The 27,546-nt window shown below is 49.0% G+C and overlaps 1 pseudogene; it reads left to right on the top strand.

Annotated features, from left to right (window-relative positions):
- LOC128945560 (uncharacterized) overlaps positions 1 to 27,546 on the top strand; it is a 1,627,138-nt pseudogene that overhangs the window by 965,257 nt on the left and 634,335 nt on the right.

Here is a 27,546-nt window from a genome sequence, read left to right as displayed (position 1 = left end):
CACAGAAGTGGATTCTAGCCAGGAGCTGAAGAACTGAAGATCCTGATTTGGAGTTCACAGCAAGGCTGACCACAAAGAGAACCTTCTGAAAAGCCTCCAGGAAGATGTTCGGAAAGCACAGTAGCACAATGGAGCTGGCCAGAGCATGCTGGACTCTTTCAAAAGGTACTGTTGGCTTTTCCCTTCCTGAAAATGTGGCCCTTTGTAGTTTGTGGCTGCTGATGTGGAGGGCTTCCCCCATAGAGGAGGAGGTTCGGTTCTTCCCTTCAGAGGAGAAGCTTATTGCTCTCTGTCAAAAATGGGATGAAGAGGACGGACTTTGCCTGTTGGAGACAGATTTCTATGAGTTTTTTCGATGGGCAAAGATTTTTGGGTTCTTTACGAATGTGCTCTGTGCCCTTGATGCTTTCGTATGGGAGTGCATGGACTCCATTTTCCAATTAATTTTGGACCGTGGGTTTGGATACCCCCAGATTTATCCAACATTTAGGATGTTCTTTCCAGTTTTGAACCGGAGAGCAGCTGTTTTTCCCTGGATTGCCAACTGCAACGGGCTCGTCCCATTTCCTCTGACTCCAGCGGGAGAAGATCCTTTGGAGGGGGATGATCTGTTGCTTCCCAGCCCCCCTGCACCCCGGCAGTGGGGGGGAAGTTTCACCAGGAGCCGAAGTGTTTTTTACTGCGTCTTCGGAGCATGCTCAGATGCAGCCATCCCTTCCCCCCTTCTCTCTCTCCGGGGGGATGGGAGTGGGCTGCACCGCCCCTTACAGCCCTGCAGACCCCGCCCTGGCCGGCCTCCTGGGCCCTGCCCCGCTCAGAGATGGGGGCAGCACCGGTCTCCGAGTCCCGCCTGCCAGGCCTGCAGGGCCTCCTCCTGGACCCGCCCCGCGGCCGCCTCCCGGGTGGTCCTGCCCGTGGCTTCACCGGCTTCCACGCCTGCGCCTGAGAGCTCAGAAACACCGCTCCCTGCGGCTGCGTCGCTGTTGGTAGGAGACGCCCTCGGTGACAACAGCGACTCGGCACCGCCCCCCCTGGCTGTCCTGCTGCGTCCACCAGCCCCCTCTCCGGCCCCGCCGCCTCAAACCGAGCCAGTGCCTGTTCAGGATGATGCTGAAGACGGCGCCGAACCCACGGGACCCTCGGAGCAGCCCGCAGCTGCTCCTGCACCCAGCGTGGCTTCCCCCCCGAGTTTTTCGGGCTGTGCCGGGGCTGCCCCTGCGGGGGAAACTGGGACAGGGGAAGAGGGCGCCGGCCTCCCTTTCCGTGGAGGAGGCATGGCCCGACAGCTGGCTGTGGGTGCAGCCCGTCTGCCTGCGTTCAAAATCAGCATTCTTGGCGGGTTGGGAGGTGTTTGGTCAGTTGCTTTCCCCTGGGGGGTGCGAATCTCTCTGCTGCCCCTCTTGCGCCCCAGCGGCGAGGGGCAGGTGGGTGCCGAGAGTTCTGCCTTTGGTCCCCAGCCCCGAGGGGGTGGTGCCGTGAGGCAGATGGGAGACACACCTGTTGCATTTGCATTGCAGAGGGCACAGCGGGAAGCGATCATGGCTTGTTTGCTGTGGAGAAAAAACATTCCTAGACACGAGATGAGGGTTCTTGGGGCTTCTTCTATTTCCCTGCTGCTGGCATGCCTTGGTGATTTTGGGGAAAAGAAGCGTTTGGTCACCATTCCATTGGCAGTGTGGGGCCAGGCTGTGGGAAGGCAGAGCCCGCCTGTCATGTTGGGCCTGGGCTGTTTGGCTCGGGTCCCTGGGCCAGGGCCACCTCCCGGCCTCCTGATGGGTTTGGTTTTGCTTCTCCCTATCGGTCCTGGCCTGCCTTTCTGTGGGCCAGATCTGGGGTTCCTGATCCCTCCACATGGGCCAGGGCCCCTCAGGGACTTTCTTTGGCTGCTCTGCTGCTGCTGCTCTTTTTAAACACCAAAAAAAAAAAAAAAAAAACCCCCCAAAAAAAAAAAAAACAAAACAAAAAAAAACCCCAAAAGAGCCAAAAATTAGCTTCAGCCCAAAGTTATTCAATAAAGGGCTGTGGCAGGACATTCCAGAAGTTGTCTCAAATTGTTTGAAATTGTTTGATGACTGTCAATGGCTTTTGATAACTATTGATGGACTTTTCTGCAGCAAGCCTGTTTCAGGACCAAAAGGGACTTTCAGAGATGGCAAAGAGGAACATTGTCAGTCCATGGACTTTTTCCTGAAACTCAGCTGTTTGGGCATGAACTTTCTTTGCATTGTTTTTGCATTTTCTTATATTGTAAAATTGTTTTGGTGATTTGATAGAATTGTATGTTCTACAGGTGAAGAAATTCCCTGTTCATTCCACACCAGCACCTGAGTGAAGTTTTGATTGGCAACCACAAATATTTGATTGACAACCACAATATTTTTCTCTGCACAGTAGAGAAAATTACAAACACTTTTTCTTTTTAATTAAACTAAATTAAAAAACTGACATGTCACAGACCTCTTTTCATTAAAATCCTTTCGATAGGATTTTTCCTGCTGAAGCTGAGAAGTTTCAGCAACAAATGTAAACAATGGTTATCTGCTGCTGTGGAATGCAACATGTGCATCCATGATTGGTCTCTGGTGGATGTTTGGATTTACTGACTACTCACGGCAGAGCTGTTCTCGCTTTCTGCCGGGACACAGCTCCTTTGTTATTCATTCCTTTTCTATTCTTAGCTTAGCTAGCCTTCTGAGAACTCTTTCTATTCTTTTTAGTATAGTCATAATGTAATATATATCATAAAATAATAAATCAAGCCTTCTGAACATGAGGTCAACATTCTCGCCTCTCTCTTCATCCTGCAACCCTTGTGACCACTGTCACACACCATTTCTCCCATACAAGCACTGAGCAAAGAAGCTGGTTTCCCAATGTTAGTTACCGCAATTTCTACATCATCCCGTTCCCCCATTATGGATTGGTATTTCAGGAATCTCTGTGGGGAGAGCCAATGTCCCTCCTTTACTTCCAGCACTGCAGACACTGTGTGGGACACCAGCACAATCATCTTCTGGCCCAGGGTGAACTTGTGTGCTTCCTGGATGTTCACTGCCACTGCCACAACAGCTCTGGGGCATCCTGGCCACCCCTTAGCTGCTGCATCCAGCTGCTTAGAGAGGTAGGGTGTTGCAATACGACACAAAATGAACGACACTCACACCCTGAGATGTCCAAGGCAAAAAAGGCACATTTTTTTCTGGACCTCGATATTTATAAAATTCCAAAAGCATCCACGGATTGGAGGATGAAATTGCCACCTCTCCAACCACACTGGTCAAACCAACAGTCCATCAATTTTCTCCTCCTCCAGAAAGGACTGCAAAACAATCATTATTTACATGAAAAGTGTGTAAGAAACTCCATTACAAAAATGTAAACATCAGAAGGCTTAGAAGAACCTTCAAAGAACAGGGCGACATCTCACCCTTTTTCCTTTAAAAAAAAAAAAAAAGAAAGAAAAATGAACAATGTTAAAAGGAAAAATGAACAACATTCAGTGCATTCAGTGTACACTCATGGAAGAATCATCGGAGTGATCACTCACACCATCTGTACCTGAGTCATCACTCAACGATTCATCCACTTGATGACTTTCAGTTTGGTCACGGTTTCCATTTTGCTCGTGTGCTGGATTCTGTCTCTGCTGTCGCAGGTCAGGACGAACACACTTCAAAGGTACCCAGGGTACCCCAGTATCTGTGGATACACAAGCATACCCACGCCCCGAAGTGATAAGGTCATAGAGACCTTCCCACTGTTTGGTGACTAAATTCCACATCTGAACCTTCGCTTGAGGCTGACGTGTCTCGTCCAGAGCCTGCAACAAAAGGTGATGATTCAAAATGACAGGATTTTTTGAGTTCTGTGGCACAGTAAGATGATTGATGGTGTACAAAGCTTTTCCCAACTGACTGTGTGGGGCTTTACCCTACATTCCCCATTTTTGTTTCTGAAGAACCCGCTTCAGAGTACCACAAGCATCTTCTACAATAGCCTGACCAGTCAGAGCATGAGGGATACCAAACCTGTGTGACACACCCCACAACTGCAGGAACTGCCACATCTTCTGTGATGCATAAGCAGGACCATTGTCTCCTTTCCATAAATCATACAGAGGAGACAGTTGTGTTTTCGTCAGTCCCAAGTACGGACGTAACCAAGTGATGACACCTACCAATTTCTGGGCATCATTCAGTGTCTTCACCAAATGTACAAATTGCACCTCCTGGTGTCGGATTGTCTATTCCAGAATTTTGACCCCCAAATACTTCCAAGGAGGTTGTTGTTGAACCTTTTCTGAAGCCACCTGCAGCCCATGAGAATACAAAGCATTGAGCAACTGAGGCTTAATCCTCAGCAGCTCGTCCTGGATGCAGCCACAAAAATGTCGTCCATATAATCATACAGACGTGCATCAGAAAACTGCTTGTGAACTCCAGACAAGACACAGGCCACATACCATTGGCATATGGCCGGAGAATTTCGCATTCCTTGGCGCAAAACTTTCCATTGATATTGCTGTGTGGGCTCAGCATTGTTAATTGCTGGCACCGAGAAAGCAAATTTTGGTCTGTCATCAGGATGCAAAGAAATTGCAAAAAACAATCCTTCAGATCCATGATGAGGACTGGCCAGTTTGCAGGAAGCATGGTAGGCGACGGCATGCCCGCCTGCAATGTTCCCATGCTTTCCATCATGGCATTGACCTTTTGGAGGCCTTGTAACAACTTCCATTTCCCGTATTTTTTCTTGATGCAGAAGACAGGAGTGTTCCAGGGACTGGTAGAAGTCTCCAGATGACCCTGGTCCAACTGCTCTTGCACCAGATTTCAAAGGTGTCCTAGGGTGATGTTATGATGCTTGTGTCCCCATTCCTGTGTTCTGTTAATGCTGGATATCATGTTCTGTGCCTTTAAGACTGGCTCTGAAGAGTGAAAGTTTTGTTTGGGTATTCTTATCAGCCTGGTGGGACACAGAGAGACTGTGGGTCTTGATTTTGCTGCTTTTGCTTTTTGCTTCACTCTCTCTCTCTGGCTCTTACTTCTGCTTGCTTTTGCTCCTGCTCATTAACTAGTTTAGCTAAACAGTCCAAATTCCTTCCTGGACTGTTTGTCCTCTCCTCTTTTTCGACCATCTCGAACCTGCTCCGAACTGGGACCTGGGAACACCGAGAGTTTGCACCTTGTGACTGCAGCAGCTGCCCCAGCGCCGGAGGGACTGAGAACAGAGCGACCACCCCCAAGAGAGACTTTCTGAATTTGTCACCTTTTTCAGAGCGGTGTCATCCGGTATTGTTCATTCTGTGTGCTGGGGGGTGCAGTGCCTGTTAAATAAACAGGTTCTTTCCACTTCTCTCTGAGGAATCCTTCCCAAATCGGCTGGGGGGAGGGGCCGTGTGGGTTTGCTTTCTGGAGGGGCCCCTTTGGAGATTCTCTACCAAATTTGCCCTAAACCAGGACAAAATTTAGCGCCAATCCTGGTGGCTTGAGAGAGTGGAAAAACCCTGTTTTGACTGCATATTAGGTTGCTATTACTCTGTGTTCTTTTAAATCAGCTAATAGCCATGCTTTTTGAATTCATAATGTCTGTTGGGGTGAAGGTTTGCATGCATTTCTGGTCCCTAGGGTTTTTTGAGATTTTAATACCTCTCTGGTCCCTAGCTTTATTTTCTTATCCAGAAATAGCTTTAGTATTGTCCCTAATACGTACTTTTTACATCAGAGGGGCAGCGACCAGAGTAGCTATCCTGCTGGGCTTAGTGGCAATGATGCGCAAGAAGTTTATAAACATGCTAGGGTCTGCTCCAGGTATGAATGGTTGTCCCGGTTTAGGGCAAATTTTTTAAAGAATCTGGAAAGGAGGGCCCCTCCAGAAAGCAAAACCCACACGGCCCCTCCCCCCAACCGGCTCGGGAAAAAAAAATTCCTTGGAGAGAGGTGGAATGAACCTGTTTATTTGACTGGCACAGCACCCGCCGCACACAAAATGAACAATACCAGCTGACACCGCTCTGAGAAAGATGGCAAAATCAGAAAGTCTCTTTCGGGGGTGGTTGCTCTGTTCTCAGTCCCTCCGGTGCTGGGCCAGCTGCTGCAGCCAAGCCTTCGGTGTTCCCGGGTCCCAGTCCGGAGCAGGTTCGAGATGGTCACAGGAACAGGAGAGGAGAAACAGTCCGGGAAGGAATTTGGACTGTTTAGCTAAACTAGCTAATAAGCAGAAGCAAAAGCGAGAGCAGAAGCAAGAGCAGAAAAGCAAGCAAGCAAAAGCAGCAAGGTGCAAGCTAGAAGTGAAAAACAACCCTATGTACTGCTCATTTCTGTGTCCCTGATAAGGGAAACCCAAACAAAACTTCCACTCTTCAGAGTCGGTCTTAAAGGCACAGAACAGATAAATGGGGATACAAGCATCATAACGTCCCCCCAGGACAATGGTTCATGGCTATGGTTATGCATCCAGTTTGTTGCAGAAGGAGCAGGAGGGAATGAGGTTTTTCAGCCTCTGCTTTCCTTCTTCTCCTATGAATCCGTTGCATCACTAGTGAAGGATGTTCAGTTTCCCCTCAATGTTAAAGAAACCATTTTTCGGTATTCCATCTGGTAACCTTCCTCTATACAGACTGCTGCTTCTCTAGAATGAGGGCTGAGATTTCTAGATGGGCTGATGAGACCCTTGACTCAGGAGTAGACCCCGGTGTGGAAAATCCTAAGTGGTGTGGGAAATGGGAGGATATGGGCCAAATCCTGAAGGAATTCTCTGGCCCTATAGTCTGGGATTTTCCCCATGAACAAATTCAGAACCCAGCTGAGGTGGGGAGATATCTGAAAGAGAAGTACCAGGATGAGCCTAAGGAGAGGAAGGTCATTGCAGTGAGCTGGGCCCTGGCTTGTGCTCATCACTCACTGCTAGATCCTGTAGGGCAGCAGACAGAGGCAGGGGGGCAGGGAGATAAATCAGCAACTATCCCGGTGACTCAGGCTGCAGCCAACAGCCCAGGCTCAAAGCCAGCATCTAAACCCATGGCTGTTGCTACTAGCACTAGAAGTGGGAAATGCATGGACAAGACCAATCAACCAGGGGATGATGATGATGAAGGAGAAGGAACCTCAATGCCTCCTGACATAAAATCAGGAGTCAAAGCAGCAGGTGCAAGATCAGATGCAAATATTGAGTCCTTTTACCCGAAGGACCTTCGTGGCCTACGGAAGAATTACACTCGAAGGTCTGATGAATCCATAATTAGTTGGCTGGTCTGTCTCTGGGATACTGCACGCGAGGCTACAATTCTGGACAGCAGTGAAGCCAGGCATTTGGGATCCCTGTCACAGGATCCTGTCATAGACCAAGGAATGATGAGGGGGGCTAACTCTCACAGCCTCTGGGAAAGGGTCCTAAGAAGTGTAGCAGAAAGATACCTGTGCGCAGACGATCTCTATATGCAGAAAACTCAGTGGAAGACAATAGAGCAAGGGATCCAATGCCTGAGAGAAATGGCAGTGGCAGAGATTATCTTCACCGATGATGTAACAACTAGGAACCCAGACTTAGTACCATGCACGTCTGTGATGTGGCGAACACTCGTACGACTTGGGACACACAAATATGCTTCTGCCTTAGCCATCATGAAGAGGGATGAGAGGGATGAGACTGTGCTTGACATGGCAAGGAAGCTCCGAGCATATGCAGCTGCTGTACATGGCCCGACACATGCCAGAATCGCAGCGGTAGAAACACGTCTGCAGAACTTAGAGGATAAGATAGAGGAGAACCATAAGAAGCTTAGAGAGGAGATTACAGAAGACCTTCTCCAAATTTCAGCAGTACAGATCCGAGGTTCTGGTGTCCAAGGCAGACGTTTCCCAGATGGTGAGAGAAGATACACCCCATGAGCTGAGTTGTGGTTTTATCTGCGTGATTGTGGGGAAAACACGAGAAGGTGGGATAGGAAACCTACTGCTGTTCTGGCATGACGGGTGAGAGAACTGAAGGAAGCCACCAGAAGGAAAGCAACTCCAGTTGCCCGTAGCCGAATGGCCAGGTATGATGATGATGACATATCTGATCCCCTCGAAGGAACATCCAAAACATATGCCCAGGGAAAGAAAGATAACCAGGCTTAGAGGGGCCCTGCCTCTAGCCAGGTAGAGGCAAGGGAAAATCGTGTTTTTTGGTCTGTGTGGAATCGTTGGCCTGGCACATCGGAACCACAAGAGTACAAAGCTTTGGTCGATACTGGTGTGCAATGCACGTTAATCCCATCAAGACATGTAGGGACAGAGTCTGTTTCTATTGCTGGTGTGACAGGGGGATCCCAGGATTTCACTTTGGTGGAAGCTGATGTGAGCCTAACGGGAAATGAGTGGAAGAAGCATCCTATTGTGACTGGCCCAGAGGCCCCATGTATTTTGGGCATAGACTACCTTCGAAGTGGGTACTTCAAAGACCCAAAAGGACTCAGATGGGCATTTAGAATAGCTGCTGTAGAGACAGAGGGCATCCAGCAATTGAACACCTTGCTGGGTTGTCTGAGAATCCATCTGCAGTAGGATGCCTGACGGGAGAAGAGCAACGAGTGCCAATTGCCACTTCCATAGTGCATCGACGACAGTATAGAACCACTCAAGAATCTGTGATCCCCATCCAACAGATGATCCGAGAGCTGGAGAGCCAAGGTGTGGTCAGCAAGACCCACTCACCCTTCAACAGCCCCATTTGGCCTGTGCAAAAATCTGAAGGAGAATGGAGATTGACTTGAGAGTGGATTACCATGCATTGAATGAAGTGACTCCACCACTGAGCGCTGCCATGCCAGACATATTAGAGCTCCAGTACGAGCTGGAGTCCAAGGCAGCAAAGTGCTTTGCCACTATAGACATTGCCAATGCATTTTTCTCCATTCCTCTGGCCGCAGAATGCAGGCCTCAGTTTGCTTTCACATGGAGGGGAGTGCAGTACACCTGGAACCGACTGCCCCAGGGGTGGAAGCACAGCCCCACCATCTGCCATGGACTGATCCAGGCTGCACTGGAAAGGGGAGAGGCTCCAGAACATCTGCAGTATATTTATGACATCATTGTGTGGGGGGAACACAGCTGCGGAAGTGTTTGAGAAAGGGAAGGAAATCATCCAAATCCTCCTGGGAGCTGGTTTTGCCATTAAAAAGTCAAGGTAAAGGGACCAGCTCATGAGATTCAGTTCCTGGCAGTGAAGTGGCAAGATGGACTGTAGTAAACCCCATACATTTAGCAAAAGCACCATGGAGAATCTAACAAAAGGAATGCTGACACAGCAGCAAGGAAGCTTCCTGACTCCATGGACATCTGCCCTATAACCTATTCTATAACCATGTGAGAAAATGCCATGGTAGCCTTTACCTATCGGTCATTTTATGGTCCCCCTAATCCCTTGCCATTGGTCAAGTTTGGATACTTGCCAAGCCTATAAAAGTAGCATGCTGTACCCTACTAGCTCAGAAGAAGAAGAGCTGAGACCCTTTGCGGACCCCCAAATAAAGCCTTCTCTGTGGAACAGCTTCTGCCTTCTCCTTCTCCTCTCTCCGTCTGCTGCTGCCTCAAGCCCGGGGCTCCACTACGCAGCAAGCAAAGAGCTGAGGTCCTAAGAGCTGCTAATCACTATAGAGCTGAATATCACCAGGCTTGCTAGAAAGGTAGCCCTGCGGCATTGGCCTGAGCTGGCTTCGGGCACCTGGTCCCTCCTCAGGGACTGAGATCCTGAGCACCAAGGCTCTGCTTCATGATAAGGCTGATCGGAGGCCTTATTAATGGACGGCATCAGATTCCTACAGACGTAATCAACAAGATCACAGCGATGTCTCCACCGACCAATAAGAAAGAAACTCAACCTTTGCTAGGTGCCATAGGCTTTTGGAGAATGCACATTCCTGAGTACAGTCAGATCGTGAGCCCTCTTTACCTGGTCACCTGCAAGAAGAACGAGTTCCACTGGGGCCCTGAGCAGCAACAAGCCTTTGCCCAGATCAAGCAGGAGATTGCTCATGCAGTTGTCCTTGGCCCAGTCAGGACAGGACCAGAGGTGAAGAACGTGCTCTACTCTGCAGCCAGGAACCATGGCTTGTCCTGGAGCCTTTGGCAGAAGGTGCCTGGGGAGACTCGAGGCCGACCACTGGGATTTTGGAGTCGAAGCTACAGAGGGTGAGAAGCCAACTACACTCCCACAGAGAAGGAAATCTTGGCTGCCTATGAAGGAGTCCAGGCTGCCTCAGAGGTGATTGGCACGGAAGCACAACTCCTCCTGGCACCCCGACTACTGGTGCTGGGGTGGACGTTCAAAGGAAGGGTTCCCACCCCCCACCACACCACTGACGCTACATGGAGTAAACGGATTGCTCTTATCCCACAGTGCGCCCGTATTGGAAACCTGAATCACCCTGGGATTTTGGAGATAATTACAAACTGGCCAGAAGGTGAGAACTTTGGTCTTACTGATGAAGAGCCACAAGAACCAGTGACACGGGCTGAAGAGGCTCCTCCCTATAACCAACTGCCCCCAGAGGAAACGCGCTACACTCTTTTCACTGACGGTTCCTGTCACATCGTAGGGATGAACCAGAAGTGGAAAGCAGCCGTATGGAGCCCCACACGACAGGTTGCAGAGGCTGCTGAAGGAGAAGGTGGATCAAGTCAACTTACAGAAGTCAAAGCTGTTCAGCTGTCCCTGGACATTGCTAAGGGAGAGAAATGGCCAAAGCTCTGCCTCTACACTGATTCATGAATGGTAGCCAATGCTCTGTGGGGATGGCTGGAGAGGTGGAAAAAGGCCAGCTGGCAGTGTAGGTGTCATGGTTTGATGCTGGCACAATGCCAGTGTCCCCATGAACATATATGCTCCCTGGTGTCTGCTGTGAGATGTGACCAGGAATAAGCAAAGCAGGCCCCCACTTAGAAATAAAGAAAAGAAACCTTTATTAACTAAACTACAACTCTGAGTAACAAGAAACACACAGGGAAAATGAAAACTTTCCAAAAACATTTCCTCCCCCCGCCATCAAATTTCCAATACATCTATTCCCCAAATCACCAACTCTCGGTCCATCACCACCCTTTAGGTAATCAATTCTCAGTTCATCAAGGGGAGAGGAATCCTTCTTGTGCCATAGGCTTCCCCAGGAAACACCGCTGAAATCTCGTGTGTTTCCATGTCACTCGTGGCACCGCCCTGAGAACATCTGCCATCGTGACATCTTCCTTCCATGTCCAGTGCTCTCACCACTGCACATGGACCAGAGCTGCTTCTAGAGTTGTCCTTTTAAGGATGCTTTGTCCTGTTCCAAAAAGGGCACAGTCTCATCTTTGGGACACCTGTGCCCCCCAAATTTCACCCCTTGGGGCCAAGGGGTACCAACACTGAACCCTCTTGGCTCTGAGCCATTGCCTCCCCCTGGATGCAGTCTCTGTGTCACAGGAAACATGGTTCTGTCCATGGCTATACAGGAAAAGTCCAGCTAAGGCCACTCCATCATCTCTTCCCACCTAAGATTCTTCTCTACTCTCCTAATATCTTTCACTTGCCCAGACCTTCACACTTGCACATTTCCTTCCTCCATTTCATCTCTTATCTCTCTTCTAGGAAAGGTTAATATTCTGCAAAGTTTTCCTTGTCCGAAAAAGGGTTAAAAGCTCGGGCTCTGCCCATCCAAAGCTCCCACAGCTCCCGGACCCCTTCTCGCTGCATCCCCCCGCCCTTCTCCGCCAGCCGGGCTGTGCTGCCAGCACAGGATATCAAATTTCATGGTGGCACAGGCGCTCTGTCTCTCAGTCTCCTGGGGGGGAGGTGTGGCTGCCCGATGCCTCTCGGGGCTCTTCCACCCTTCCATCCTCGGGCCAGGCCTACCTCACCCAGCCCCAAACCAGCCAGGAGCTGGGCAGGGGAGGCCCGACCGGCTTCCCTCGCTGGAACCCAAGAGAGCTTCCCCCGGAGTGCTCTGCTTTTTAACCCCTGAGTTCTCAGAGGCGTATCCAATGTCCCCAGTGGCCAAACCAGGTGCCAGTATTCAAATGTGAGCACCTATTGGCCTGACCACCTCATATCCCAGAAAACTAACTTCCTCTCAAACCACGACATCTATATAATCTCAGTCCAGTTTATCCCAGTCTGTAGGAACCCAGTCCATTTGATCCCAATCCATATTTGATCCCAGTCCATATTTGATCCCTATCCATAGCTTATCCTAGTCCACATTTGATCCCAGTCCATAAAATCTGTCATATTTGATCCAGGCCATATTTGATCCCAGTCCAAAGTTGATCCCAGTCCAAAGTTGATCGCAGTCCATATTTGATCCCAGTCCAGTTTATCCCAGTCCATAGTTGATTTTAGTCCATATTTGATCCCAGTCCATTTTTTATCCCAATTCATATTTGATCCCAGCCCATATTTGATCCCAGTCTATATAAGCTCAGTCCAGTTTATCTCACACTGTAGGATTCCAATCAATAATTGATCCCAGTCCATATTTGACCCCAGTCCATATTTGATCCCAGTGAATAGTTGCTCCCAGTCCGTATTTCATCCCAGTCCATATTTGATCCCAGTCTCTATTTGATCCCAGTCCCTGTTTGATCCTAGTCCACATTTGATCCCAACCCCTATTTGATCCCACTCCATGTTTGATGCCAGTCCGTATTGCCCTGCACACATTCCAAAAGTCTGCAATTCCAGCTTCCAGCCAGGAAAAGATGTTCCTGCCCTTGAAGGGAAATGGAGCAAAATCCTACAGAGACATTTCCATGCCGGCCTTCAGGACTTCAGCTCCTGGGACTGGGAATTGAAATAATAATTGGGAAATAAAATAATAAATAATCAGGGGAGGGTCTGTGGTGACAGAGGGGTCATCTAAATCAGGGCAGGGGTCAATTAATTCAGGGCAGGGGTCAATTAAAACAGGGAAGGGCACAGCTCAATCAGGGCAGGGGTCACTTAAATCAGGGGAAGGGGAATTAAAACAGGGAAAGGTCAACTGAATCAGGGGAGGCTCTTTCGTGGCAGGGGTCAATTAAATCAGGGGAAGGGTCAATTCAATCAGAGGAGGGTCTTTGGTGGTCACTGGGGCAATAAATCAGGGGAGGGTATTGGGTGGTCCCTGAGGCAGTTAAATATAGGGAGGGTCTCTGGTGGTCCGTGGGTCCAGGGAGACACTGAGAGAGAAACAGAGCAGGCAAAGAGAGGTAGGAGAGAAAAGGGGACACCAAGACAATGAGCTGAGAAGGCGGCACTCTGCAAACAGAACTGCAACAGACTGAACATGAACGGGAGAGAAATCAGTAAGTCTCAGAGTTTTATTTGCTGTCAAATACATCCCACACACCCAGCCCCACACAATCTCCATCCCACCACTCTAACTGAGATCCCACGACTCTAAATCATTTCCCAACCTCATCTCAGCTTAAAGGCTGCGGAATCGAGTGAGTTTGGCATGGGATTGAGTTTTTTCAGGTGGGTTTGAGCTCTTTTTGGAGTAAGATTGAGCTGTTTTCACTGGGATTTCAGTGGTTTTGAGGTGACAGATCCATTCCTCTTGGCTTCTGCAGTGCAAACAGATGGAGAATAGAAAAAAATGCAGGTGAGATTAAAAGTAGAAGCAGCCAGGTGTGTTCTCAACATGGATCACCAGGGAATGTGAGTGACCAGGGCTGTGCCCAAAGTGCCTCCTCCAGTGGGGGATGGAGCTGGAGCAGCGAACAAAGCTCTGCCCGCACTCGGGGCACTCGCAGGGCTTCCCTTAGTGGTGCCTCTGTTGGTGTTGGGTCAAGTGAGAGCTCCTGGAGAAGCTCTTCCCACACTGGGGACACTCGTACGGCCTCTCCCCAGTGTGGATGCGCCGGTGGGTGATGAGGGCGGAGCTGTACTTGAATCCCTTCCCGCAGTCGGGACAGCGGAAGGGCCTCTCCTCCCTGTGAATCCAGCAGTGCTGGAGGAGATTGGAGCTGGTCTGAAACCTCTTCCTGCATTTATCACACTCGTAGGGCCTCTCCCCAGTGTGGATGCGCCGATGTCTGATGAGGTGGGAGTTCTTCTTGAATCCCTTCCACAGTCGGGGCATTGGAAGGGCCTCTCCTCTCTGTGACTCAGATAGTACTGGATGAGACAGGAGCTGGTCTTAAACCTCTTCCCACACTTGGAACACTCATGGGGCCTCTCCCCAGTGTGGGTCCTCTGGTGCCTGATCAGGTGGGAGCTATGGCTGAAGCACATCCCACACTCCCCACACTTGTAGGGCTTCTCTCCAGTGTGGGTCCTCTGGTGCACAATCAGGCTGGAGCTCTGGCCGAAGCTCTTCCCACACTCCCCACACTCGTAGGTCTTCTCCCCAGTGTGGATCCTCTGGTGCCTGATCAGCTCAGAGTTCCACCTTAAGCTCTTCTCACACTCCACGCATGTGTGGGGCTTCTCCCCATCATGGAGCTGCTCATGGAGCACCAGCTCCGAGCTCTGGCTCTGTCTCCGGCCGCCTTCCCGGCCCAGGCTGGCTCTTTCCCCCTCAGATCCCCACCGGCTGCGTTTGCAGCCCCTCCTCGTGCGGTATCTCCGGGGCTTTTCCTCCCCGTTGGCTTCCTGCGCCGTGGAGCCGCTCAAAACGGCCTCTTCCACCAGGTTCTGCCGCGGGCATTTGTCCTCCCTGCTCTCCATGCTCAGCTCCTGCTCTGGGGGAGGAAGGACAAGGACAGGATGGGATTTCCCTCCGTGCCACAGGCAAGGGCAAGGAGATCCTCCCAGGGCTGAGCTGCAGCCGGGGCCGTGCTGGGCTGGGAGATGGAGCAGCACAGAGGGGAAAGGGGCACTGACTTCCTCCTCACCTGCCTCAGTGTCCTGGGGCATCTTCCTCTTCCTTGCAGCCTCCCTGGGGTTGGCAATGGGAAATCCTGGTTTGGGGAAAACAAGGGATGAGCACGTTTGTAGGAGCGTCAGGGGGTGGGACGGTCGGGACGGACGGAGATGAGAGAGCTCTGCATCCAGGACGTGGAACTTGCGGTTTATTGCTAAGGGCCTGGGTGCAGGGCCCTGCTTGGAGCTGCCAGGCACAGCTCGGAGCAGGCCCGAGAGAAGAGAGGGGTAGAGAGGGTGAGAGGGTAAGAGAGTAAGAGGAGAAGAGCATAGGAGAGCGAGGTTCCCGTTACAATACAATCAATCTTCTTCTGTGTTAGATATTCTATTTCTCACTAACCAATGTAGTACAAGATACAAATCCTAGAGCATTTACATACAGCCTATAAAAGTCATTACATCACCATACTGTGTTACACTTTAAACCCTAAAAACTCCTCTTTGGACCTCTTCTGCTCAGCTAGTGGGGTCTGCTCTGACCCTTGGATCTGTCTGCGAGCAGAGGGAATTTTTTCATCAAAAGGGGACTACCTTCAGTTGGGCCACACCATTGTTTTCCAGTTGTTCACTAACTGAGGTTTCTCAGATCTAGCTTTCATTCCAATCTTCCTTATACTTTTTATGTACACAAAATCTTTTGCCAGACAATCATATGTATCAGGCTTTCCTGTTTCATCTTCCCCAAAACACATTGAGTTTGAAGGTCCCTCTGCCCAAGTCCATCTCTACAAGTCACTGGCCATCTGGGCTCCACAAAAACCTCCCAAACACCCCGATTCAGCCCTGAAAAAGCCTCCCAGGAGTTCCCCGTCCCTGGTCCCTCCCCTCTGGTGTTCGGGGGTTCCCCCTATCCCAGCTGCTGGGGTCACGCTTGGATTGGGGGTCCCCATTCTCCTTGGTGCCTGCCCTGCCCAGGCTGCTGGCAGTCCCAGCAATGCCAAAAGCTCCCCCTGCTTCACTCTCCCCATTTCGGGATGCCGGGACTCTTTGGGCTCCCGGGCTCCCTTCTCCCCTCATTCTCTGCTCTGGGCTGTGAATTAGACGAGGGCTAGTTGTCCCAGACCTGCCAAGTGAGTGCCGGAGTCTCCCGTGCTGCCTTTCCAACTTTCCGCAAGGGAAGCAGCCAGTAAAGAGACACAGCGAGTGATAAGAGGAGTGAGAGAATCCCCCGGGGTAACTGGGACTGGGTCTCAGAGAGGGGCTGGACCCCTCGGAGGAAGGGAGCAGAGGAGTTTCCGAGCCAAATTCACTAGGAAATGGGACAAAAGGGGCTCCTAAAAATTCTGTTGGTTTGAGGGATAAGAGAGCCCAAGAGCATCTAGAAATAAAACCTGCTGGATTGAGGAATTAACATTCCAAGAGCATCCACGGTTGAGCAAAATTCTGCCGGATTGAGGATATGCTCAAGAGCATCTGGGGTTGGACAACACAGCTGGGTTGAGGGATATCCAAGAGCACCAAGACTGGCCAGAAACACCTAAACTTGTAATAGGTGATGTGAAAGTGTAGTATATGGTAGAGATAATTCATGCTACTAATGTATAAAATATTGTAAAATCCACACTATGTCTCTTGACCATCCTGGCCAGGAGCAGTGTCTTATTCATATACATCCAGTTCCTGGACTTGGTTGAGATAAACATCGGGGTTTTTTATGAAAGAATAGAAGCTTCCAGGGCGATAATCGCTGGCTTCCCCGGGTCACCAGGTCCAGCCAAGAGTGATTATCGCCTCGACTATTACAGCTACCAAGATGATCCACAGCCCCACCCTGATGCATGTGAATGCTGACTTCCCTGGAGTCTACTGACAACATCAGACACCTGGACTGAGTCTTTGTCCACCTCTGCTCAGGTAAAGCCAAGGTTATGCATGGGAAGAGACACAAAGAACATTTGGTCATCTCTGTCTCGAGCAGAATAAACTGTAAAAGAATTCGCTGCACCAGGCAGCATTTGTGAATAGGGGGAGACTCTGACATTCAGAGGTCAGATCCGTGTTCACCCAGCACCGAACCCGGGCTTGACGCTGACCCTTGGCTGTGGTGATTTTGACGACCGAACTTCAGTTGTACAGACAAATTAATAAATCTTTGCTAAATTTTCTTATAAGTTTGGCTCTGGATTTGATCATTTATAACAAAAGGTACCTTATTGTTGTCTTGTTGTGTGTGAGAGTGAGTCACACACAAAATCAGCCTCAGCTTCCCGGGTGGGTGGGAAGGGGGGGCTGTGGAAAGAGGAGTGTGTGACCCACAAATAAGCCATTGTTCTCCTGGGCGTGTGGGGGCTGTGGCATAAGGTACAGGTGACCTGCAAAGGGGCCATTGTCCCCAGGGCGTGTGAGGGGGCCGTGGCTAAAGAGTGTGAGTGACACACAAATCAGCCTCACAGGTGAACGGCACCGGAGGCAGCAGAGTCAGGGCCCTCCCAGAAGCCCGGAGATACTGAGACCCAGAGGCCACCCCAAAGGTGAGGGGGGGCCACAGGGACCCATGATTCTCTGTCAACAGGGATCCACTCTGTGTCCTGAGGGTGGGAAAGAATGTGTGGAAGTGAGTAAGAAATAAAAGTGAGTGAATGTATATGAATGAAAATATAGGTAATGTAGATTCTGTATTTTAAGCTTCACTCTATTTCCTTGGAGGGTGGTGTGTTGTACTGAAAGTAGTGTGAGAAAAAAGTTTTTTATTTTTGTGGGTGTAGTTGAAAGAAAAGTGGTATTTAGGTTGTTAGTGAATGTGAAAAACATAGGCAGAAGATGAATAGAGAAGATCTTGAAAAATGAGACAGAAAACCAGTAAGTTGCATACAGGGACAAAAAAGAAAAAAAGAGAGATACAACTCCTTGCAAAAGGAGAAAATAAAGGGTATGCAGTCGTCGATGGGAAAAACATGCAAACTATGGAAAAAGGGAAATTCCCCTTAAACTAGTAAGCTCAAACTTGTGAATTATATACTTTAAAAAGAGCACTAGAATATTTAACACAAATAAAGGAACTATATATACTGATTCAAGGTATGGCTATAGAGTAGTACATACCTGTAAAAAATTTGGAAAGGAAAAAGATTACTTAATTCAAGAAGAAAAGGATTAGTACATGAGGAACTTATTTTAGAGGTTTTAGAGGCATTACAATTACCTAAAAGAGATGGCTATAGTACATATTAGGGAACTCCAAAAGGGAAAGACCCCAGAAAGAGGAGGAAATAATTTGGCAGATCACAAAGCTAAGGATGCAGCAGAAAATGGAGCTGAAAGAGTTATGTTAATATTAACTCCAAACCAGGAAAAACTGGAAATTCTAAAGTTTAGGGAAGCTGAGGAAAAAGAATTAAACAAGACAGGAAATGAACAAGATAAATCAGGGAAATGATTTATCTTCTTGATGGAAGACAATTACTTAATAAAATATGCTTACTAGGAAAATATTAGAAGACAGGCATCAGAAAACCTACTGGGGTACTCAAGCTTTGTGTGATCATTTTTTAAGGAACTATGGGTGCATTGGGATTTTCGGATTTAGGATGTATCCCTAATTTGCCAAAGGATAAATAAAATGGTGATGAGAAAAACAACATTAGGAGGTCATGAGTTAGCTCATTGACCATTTCAAAGTATCCAAGCAGAAGTTTAGATTTGCTAGGCTCTGGATTTATTTGTAAAAAAACCCATTTAATCTAGAAGAAAGAGAATATGCCATATGTTAGACAGGAGATTTTAGGAGAATAAAAAATTTTTGAAGTATCAGAAACATTCAAGAAAACACAAGAAAAGAAAAAGGGGAAGTGAGAGGGAGGGGAACAAGAGGAAAAATCAGAAAGAGAGTGGGATCCTCTGCAGGTCTTGCCCCCTCCGTTCACGGCCGAGGCGCCTGTCCCGGGTCCCGGCTCGCTGCCCGCCTCAGCTCCGCCTGCCCCGAGTTCCATCCCAGGTGCGGCCTCACTGCCCAGGGCAGCTCCACCTGCCCCGGCGCTGTCGCTCAATTTGTGTGCCCTGCTCCCACTGCCTGGCCCGCGGCCGCTCTGCCGGCCATGCTGGGGAAGATGGGGGTTGTTCTGTCCTGCCGCGTGCTCCGAGGTCACCGCGCCCACCGCACCCAGGGGGGATCCCAGCCATCCCATCCCCGGCTGCCCTGCCCGTGCCACCTGCGCTGGGCACCGCCGCTGCTGCCAGGCTCTCCCACCTGCCTTTGTGCTGCCGGGAGCTGCCGGATCAGCCGCCATCAGCCATGTGGGGGCTACCCACGCTCCGGCTCGCGCTCCACGGGAAGATCCCCCTCTGGGAATTCCGGCAGCAGACTCTGCCCACACTCCGACTGAGCCTCGGCGGGATATCCTCCCCTGACCCCGTCCTGCTCTGAGTTACGTCCCCTTGGTAACCACAGCTCCGGCTGTTCAGGGAAACTCTCTCTCTCCACAGGAAGCACCTTATTGAAACACTAGGAGCTCAGTTAAAAGGCAGTCCTCTCCAACTTCTTTCCTAAAACACGGGAGAAAGGCTAGAGAAGGTAAAAAAGTGAAAGAGTGAGATGAAGGGATTGCTCTATTTCCGTTCAGAGAGGTTCCCATGGGAGGGATGCACTGCCCCGCCCCGCGGGAGCCACCAGTGCCCCTGCCGGCCGTGCCCGGAACTGCACCCAAGGGGAAAGCGCCGCAGCCCAAAGGCCGGGACTGGGTCCAGGCTCTGTTTGCTGTCAGTGCTGCAGCTGTTGGTGTTTCTTTGCTTTATTATACACACTAGTAAGGAACTGGTATTCCTATTCCCATATCTTTGCCTGAGAACCCCTTCATTTCACTAGTCGAAAAATTAAGAGGGAGGGGGACTGCATTCTCCATTCCAAGAGAGGCTTTTTCGGCCTTCCCGAGCAGACACCTCTCTTGTAAAGCAAGACAAGCACCCAACAGGCACTGAGGGGGGCTGCAGGAGGGGCACAAGAAGGCCCTGCAGCACTTGGGCACAAAGGCACAGCAGGTGAGTGTAAGAAGGGAGCAGCAAAAGGCCAAGCTGAAGGCAAAGGCCAGGGCACAGTTCCTACAGCCCCTGAGGGATCAACCCCAGGGCCCAAGGGGGCCCCAGCACCCAGGGCACGGCTCGGCCACAAGCACCTGGCACAGGCATTGCCCTCCTCACCAGGGGAGAGCCCACCCAAACAGCCCCTGGCAAGGAACCAGGGCTCCAGCTGCAGGGCACAAAGACACTGCAAGCACAGACAGCAGCACCCTCAGGACCAGCAAGTCCACCCCTTGATGGACATGGATTGCCAGGGCTGTCACAGCTCCCATCACACCAGGGACCCTCCACACTGCAGCCCTTGAGAACATTCAGGGTAGGTCTGCATTGAGAGGAGGCATTTCCTGACGGACACAGGGGCCTCTCAATCCACTCTAAATTCTTGACCTAAAGGAAAGGAATATTTTAATTTTTAAGGGAGTGAGTGGGAAAGATGAGCAGCTATGATTTGTTCAACTCCGTTAGAAGCTGTGGGGGATAGGACTGAAATAAATGGATTTTAACACTGTAAAAGGGGATACAGAGGACTGTTCTGTTCTACTTTTGTGTGAAAATCAGACAATGCCTATGCTGAAGTGAAACCTTAAGTGTGGGCAGCCCCAGGGAAATAGGGAAAATTAGATATGGAGCCTCTACAAATTACTTTAAAGCAACCAGGACAAGCAATATCCTGTTCCAAGAGAGAGAAGGAAGGGCTCACAGTCTGGTATTGAGTCCCTGGTAAAGGCAGGGCTTTTGGAGCCAAGGATGTCTCCCTACAACACTCCTATCCTGCCAGTCAACAAACTGGATGGATGGACAGGAGGAGGAATCACAGAATTTTCAAAGGTTAAAATGAAGATTAACTGAGGTGGCAGGCCCTGGCCTTCCAGACAGGGAAAAAGAATTTGAATCATAGGTGGATGTTAAACAGGGTCTTGCCAAAGGAATTCTTGTGCTAAAATGTTTAACCCAGTAGCCAGAGAGTGGCCTCATTCTCTGCAGAATTGTGCAGCCACAGCTTTCATGGGAACTGTGGCCTGAAAACTGATGACAACAGGAGCATCTCCTAGAGTTCAAGTCTGGCATCAAGTTAAAGCTCTGACGACCAAAAGAGCCTCTACATGGATGAGCATGGCTCGGTTATTACAGTATGAAACTTGTTCAATGGCACAAGAGGATTTAGAACTGAGGACAGGGCAAGGGTTTAACCCAGCCTCCTGTTTGAACAGCCTGGAGAGGGGCTGGCAAGGAACCCAGGACTGCACTCAAGGGACAGAGCTCCAGACCCAGGCTGGGAGAGATTGATGACGGGACATTGCCTGGCCTGAGGGAGAAAATGTGTTTGTGGATGGCTCTGCAAGGGCAGCAGAAGGGAAAAGAGCTACAAGACAGGCTGTTATTAAGGAAGGGGAATCAGACAAAGCGCAGGTCACTGCCCCATGCTCAGCTCAACCCGCGCAGCTGTGGGTGCTTGTAAGAGCCGGGCACTGAAATGCCCTGAGCAGGAAGGCTTCAATATCTTCTGCTAACACCATGGCACCTAACAGGGGGGCAAAAGCAATTCTCACTGCTTCAGCAACCACTGGAGCAGATATCAAGGCACATTCTCCCACAGCAAGCTGGGCTGGCACAGAGCCTGCCCTGGCACTTTGCTGCTGCCAACACCAAGCCAGGACATCGGCTCCTGCCTAAGGAGTGCAAAGCAGCACCACTGGTGGCCAAGGGGCCCATGCCAAGTGTCCCTGAGGCCAGAAACAGCCGCCAGCACAGCTCAACACGGGGTGGGGGACCCCTCAGCCTGGCCTCAAGGGCTCTGAAGCCCCAGAGATTTGCACTTCCTGCCTGCAGCAGGAGGATGGGAGGCCGCCCCTGAGCCTGCCCTGAAGGCAACGCAGCAGCAGCCAGGGCTCCACAGCGGGCCAAGCCCCTGCACCTGCCCACAGATCCTCGGCTGGAATCCTCTGCAATCCTGGCCACCCTCCTCTGCCATCTCCAGCCACTGGGGCCAAGCCTTGCTGCCACTGCTGCAGCTTCAGCTCTGGCTGGGCCTGCATTGCTACAGCGACTGGGGGACACCAGGGCACAATTCCACTCTGGGGCTCACGGACACCCACACTCTGGGCTGCCTGCCATTGCACTGCTGCAAAATGCACCCAGTTTGGTTCTTCTAAATCTTATTTCTCTGCTCAGAAAGGTTTCTCTACTCAAAGTTTTGCCTTTGGGAAAGAAATTTTAAAGGTTTTATTTAAGGGGTTTTACACCACTCAATGGAGATGAGTTTAACATCTCAACAGACTGGGAATAGCCCAAAAGACACCCACAGAGATAACGACCAGCAACAAAACATCAACATTGCCCAGCAGCAAACAGCAACCAACAGCTACCCCAGACACTGCCCCCGGCAGAGCTGGAGACACCTGGGCTGGAAAAGGCTGAGAAGGAAATCCAGGAGTGTGGAAACCGAATTCACATCAGAGGGGAAGAAATCCGGGTCCAACAGGAAACCAAATAATAAAAACTTACACAACTTGGAAGCAATGAACATTAAAGCAGTGGATTTAGATTGGTTCAGACTACATAAAGTTTAGGAAAAATCTAGTAAAACTCACATGGCATGGAATGATTTTCTCTGCACAGCCGGGCTATTTGTGAAAGAAGTTATTTCTGTTGCACATCCTGGCCAGAACCAAGTAATGCCTTGACTCTCTAACACTAAAGAGATTCTTGGATAGTTTTTGTTTTCCCTGCAGTTTCAATGACAAAATTAAAACATGAGAAAAATTTTTCATAATATTCCCACTTTATATTGTCAGGTAGATTTGGGACAGAAGTGCGAGAATCAAATTTTGGTCTGGGTTTTTCCACGTTCCCCTTTATGTTGCATTTTGCAAAATTGAAGAGATTTAACTGTAATACTTTGAACATAAATAGTTAACACTTTTTTTTCAAAAAGCATATTCTGGGGGGGCCACATGTGACTCACCAGATGGCTGCCCTGGAAGAGAAGCTTCATTCCAGGCAGCCTGCATAGGAGCTTTAGAAATGCAAATGAACACTGCTGGGAAAACTGTGGAAAATCCACCTGGGTCTCTTGCCTGGGGCAGGAATTGGGCTGATTCCCTCTGCCCCTCACCCCAAGCTCTGCCTGCTTGCACTGATGGAATTTGCACAGCTCGAGGCAGAGCCCAGGGTGAGTGAAGCAAAGTGAAAATTTTCCATGATAGAAATCCATTTTAATTTAAGTGAAATGTACATTTTTGAGTTGAGTCTGTAGTTAGAAACCATAGTTATTTAGCTAGACTGCAAGGTCTAAGCTCAGTGGAGTTACTTCAGCGAAGGACAGCGATAAAGGGGGGAGACAGAAGATGATAGAAGGAGACAGAGACAGAGACTGCTGTAAGAGCAAGTCAACCTGACCTCGGAATTTTTTCTGATAAAGAGGAACCAGTGGTAAATGTCACACAAAACCCATAAAAATGAATATGTATGAACCTGTTGTGAAACTGTATGCATATGTATTTAAGAGTGAGATAAAAAGAGACCTGAAGTTCTCAGAGGTACACATGCCTTTTTTGAAGAGAGCAATCTCCGCATGCATCCAGCACTGTAATAAACATACCAACTTTACAACTTGGACAAAGTTGTAGAGTTTTCTTCTTTTCTCCGCAAAACATTATGGCGAGCCAAGGCAGGAGTTCTCTGTCCTTGCAGGGGCGGAGGGATAGACAGACCTCCAAGGCGCTCCCTACGATTTTTTTCGTGGTGGGGCTCCGCTCGTCTCGACTTGCCTCCTGTGAGGACAGACAAGGACCTGTTGGCCTGTGGGGGAGAATACGGTATGTATTGAGGGGCCCCTGGGGGGGAAAAAGAGAGCTAGGGAGTAAATCACTCAGAGACGTCTAGGTGTAGCTGGTGGAGCAGCTCGATTTGAGGCAGGGGTTCATTGTTCTGATAGAGCAGCCGCTAGTGACCCTGGGGGTGGGTCGAGTGGACCTCTATGTGTGTGTATGTGTGTAGTGTCCGGACACTGTATTGGAGGTTCATTGTCTGATAGAGCAGCTGCTAGCGACCCTGGGGGTGGGTCGAATGAATCTCTATATGCGTGTGTGTGTCAAACACTGTGTCGCTGTACGGTAAATGCATTGTGTGGTCAGTGCACTGTGTTTCTAATCGTGCAAGTGTATAAGTGTATGGTGTATAAAAGAGAGTAGATCTACAGTGCCCTACAGTGCGGGGGGAGTGAGTACTACCCGTGTTTGAAGCAGCCAAGTGAGGCCTGAGGCTGCAGCAGGCTGTGGGGGGAGGGAGAGAAGTGTCCCGAGGAGAAGCGAGTGGAGAAACGTCAGTGACGGTATTTATTGTGTTTAAATGTAGTGATTTATGTAAATTTGGTACATTTTAACCGTGAGTACGAGCTCAGAGAGTTCCTTTGCCCTGAATGTTTGGACTTGATCTCTGGACTGTGTCCTTTATTTTGATTGTGTCCAGGGAAAACTGATGTGAGTAAATGCTGAATTATGGTATGCTGTGTTGTGTTGAGAAAAGTGGGCACTTTGAGAGATATGCCCTTTCCCAGTGATTTTGTGTGGTGATTTTCTTCCACTGCATGGTGGTAATTTGATTCTCGGATTGTATAGTGGCATTTGTGGAGATTTTAAGATTTTTTTTGCAACAAGAGTAGCATTTTACACAGAAGAACTATGGTATGGTGATTTATGTTTAACTATGGTAAAGCAAATTAAAGGAATTCCAAGAATTCTCCCCTTACAGCAATTAGAGCCCTGGCTCTAGTGAATTTGAGACAAAGGGGGGGGGGGGGTGCGTGTGTCTGTGTCTGTGGGCGTATCAGAGTTTCTGCTGTGACAAGCACAGCCTTTCTGCAAGGCAGTAAAACGAGTGTAAGTAGACACAGTGCTTAATTAGATTGTGCAAGAAGAGAACTAGAAAAGACTGATATTTTGTGAAACAGAGTTTAGATAGAAGAGATGAATGAGTTTATGAGACTTGAGCTGCTACTATAGTAAGTCTGGACTGGGAACAGCCTGCTGTAGGGATTTAGAGTTCTCTGTAATAAACAGAATAGCCTGCTTCTGTAGGCAATTCCTTCGGTGCATCAAGAGGCTGGCACGCTGCGATAGTATTATTGTAGTGCGGTGTTTGTGAGAAACGCTGGTATTGCTGTTCTAATAAGGGTCAGGGCACATGCTCTGAATGTAAATTAAAGTTTTCTGATCAAGCTGATTCAGAACCTGAGATCTTAAAGCTCGTGTGTGGGAAATCACATCTGATACCTGCCACCTGGAGCTGTGTGTGTGTGTGTGTAGGAGGAAGACTGAGAAACTACTGTGAAGCTTTGTACAGAGAAGATGTGGTGGAAGCGAGATAGGGCAAGGAGAAAGAGATAATGAGAACGGACCAGAGCAAAGAGATTGCTAAATTAGCCCCTTTTAGGAGGGGCTCACTGGGAGAAGGCTGCCAGTAGGAGCAGCTCAGAAAATAAGATTTATAATACTTCATTGCAGTTAATACTGTTTTAAAATAGGAAGGTAAATGGGATGGGGTTTTGTATGCTGATATGTCTTTTTGTTTTAAGAAATCACCCAGAATGGCAAAGAGACTGAGAGATCAGACCGCCTTCTGGTCTTGGCCCTTGAAAAGGAAAGACAAGGCAAAGAGAAAGCAAATCAAATGTGTTGTTCAGCATGCAGCATAAGATAGCAATGTATGAAGTCAAACAAAGATTATCATGCTGAAATACAAAGCGATTACAGTTCGCAAAATGAGTACATATGATTTGTTAAAGGCTCCTCCTAAGGTAAGGGAGGAAGGATAAAGATGACTTCCCCAAAAGGGAAGAAGACTTAGGCGCCAAAAGTATACCCACTCGAACCCATCCCCCTCCTGGCAGTTCAATTTCATCCAGAACTAGGATGTAACACACCCCTCTGCAAGAGGCAGTGAGATCAGAAGAAAGAAAAGGGTAGAATTTTAGTCAACAGAAGGACCATATATTCAGTTTTAAATAAAGCTTTAGAACTTGTGGAGAATGTTTAGGTTGTAGTGCGGGGAAAAACTGGCTAGTCTGAGAAGGCATACTTTTGCAAACCTTTAAAAGTAACATGTGTACTATGTGTACTTAGAAGCTTTTGTACAATTCGCTCAATTCGCTAAACATTCTCAAATGAGAAAGGTTACTCTGGAGGCAAATGACATAAAGATGTTAGGCTTAACATTAACAGCCATTGAAATTAGGAAAGACATTAGTAAAGAGATAGTAAATATACTAGAATAAGTAAATAAGTGTTTTTGAGGGTATGGGCCTCTGCTGTACCAGGGAGGGTGAAAAATGCCCCCATACAGTAATCAAGCTTAAGGAAAGAACACAACCAGTGAGAATTGAGTAGTACCCTCAAAAGGAAGATAGGGAAGGAATCAGCCCAATAATTGATAGTACTGGATTGAGGGCTGTCAATAAGATAACACAGAATTTATACCCTGTGTAAGCAAATCCATATACTTTACTAACTTGTTTAACACCTGAGCTAACCTGGTTCACTGTTTTAGGCCTAAGAGATGCCTTCTTTTGCCTCCCTATCCACAAAGCCAGACAGAAAATTTTTGCAATCAAACACAGCTCACATGGTCCAGGTGCCTGAAGGCTTCAAAATTCCCCACTCCTACTGGAGAACATCTTGCAAAAACCCAGAGTCCCGAGAAGCTCCACAAGAGGAAAGGAGGCTGTTGCAGTACGTGGATGATCTTCTAGTAGCCACTCGGATGAGGGAAGCCTGGACGGTAAGCCTTTTGAATTTCCTAGGACTCCAAGGACACAGAGTTTAAAAGAAAAAGGCACAGGTAGTGAAACAGAAGGTAATCTACCTGGGGTAAGAAGTGAGTGCTGAGCAGCAGACTTTAAGGCAGGGAAGCCCTATGCCAAACCCCAAAACCCCAGACAACAAAGGAACTCCCAACTTTCTTAGGCATGGCAGGGTGGTGCCGGCTGTGGGTTTATAGTTATGCACTGCTCGTCAGACCCCTCTATGCTCTTATTGCCGATGGAAACAGAGATTTTCAGTGGACAAAAGGAGCCACACGGGCCTTTCACCAGCTAGAGAGTGTCCTTATGTCAGCTCCAGCCTTGAGACTTCCAGATGTAAGTAAACCATTCTTTCTATTTTTCCGTGCGAGGAGTTTCCCTGGGAATACTGGCTCAGGACTTGGGTCCATACCGAAGGGCAGTTGCTTACTTCTCTAAGCAACTAGATGCAACAGCCAAAGGATGGCCAGGTTGCCTCAGAGGTGTAGCAGCAGTTGTGCTGAATATTCAAGAAGCACCCAAGTCTACCCTAGGACAAAAATGACTGTGCTAGTGTCCCATACAGTGTCCACAGTACTGGAAGTAAATGGTGGCCACTGGCTTTCACCACAGAGGTTTCTGAAATACCAGGCCATCATGGTAGAGCAAGATGATGTAGAGATAGTGGTGACTAATATTGTCAACCCAGCTTCTATTCTCAGTGGAATCAAGGAGAAGCAGTACACCACGAGTGCCTGGAGACCATTGAAGCAACCTACTCCTGCTGCCCAGACTAAAAGGACACTCCTCTGGACGATGCAGAGACCTGGTTCACTGACGGGAGCAGCTACATTGCCAGCGGAAAGCGACATGCAAAGTACACAGTGACTACC

The sequence above is a fragment of the Melozone crissalis genome, unplaced genomic scaffold (genome assembly GCF_028551555.1).
Source record: "Melozone crissalis strain CALT ecotype California unplaced genomic scaffold, PUWL_Pcris_2 ptg000066l_1, whole genome shotgun sequence".
Lineage (NCBI taxonomy): Eukaryota > Metazoa > Chordata > Aves > Passeriformes > Passerellidae > Melozone > Melozone crissalis.
Note: the sequence above shows the minus strand (reverse complement) of the source record. Positions and strands in the feature narration are given on the sequence as shown.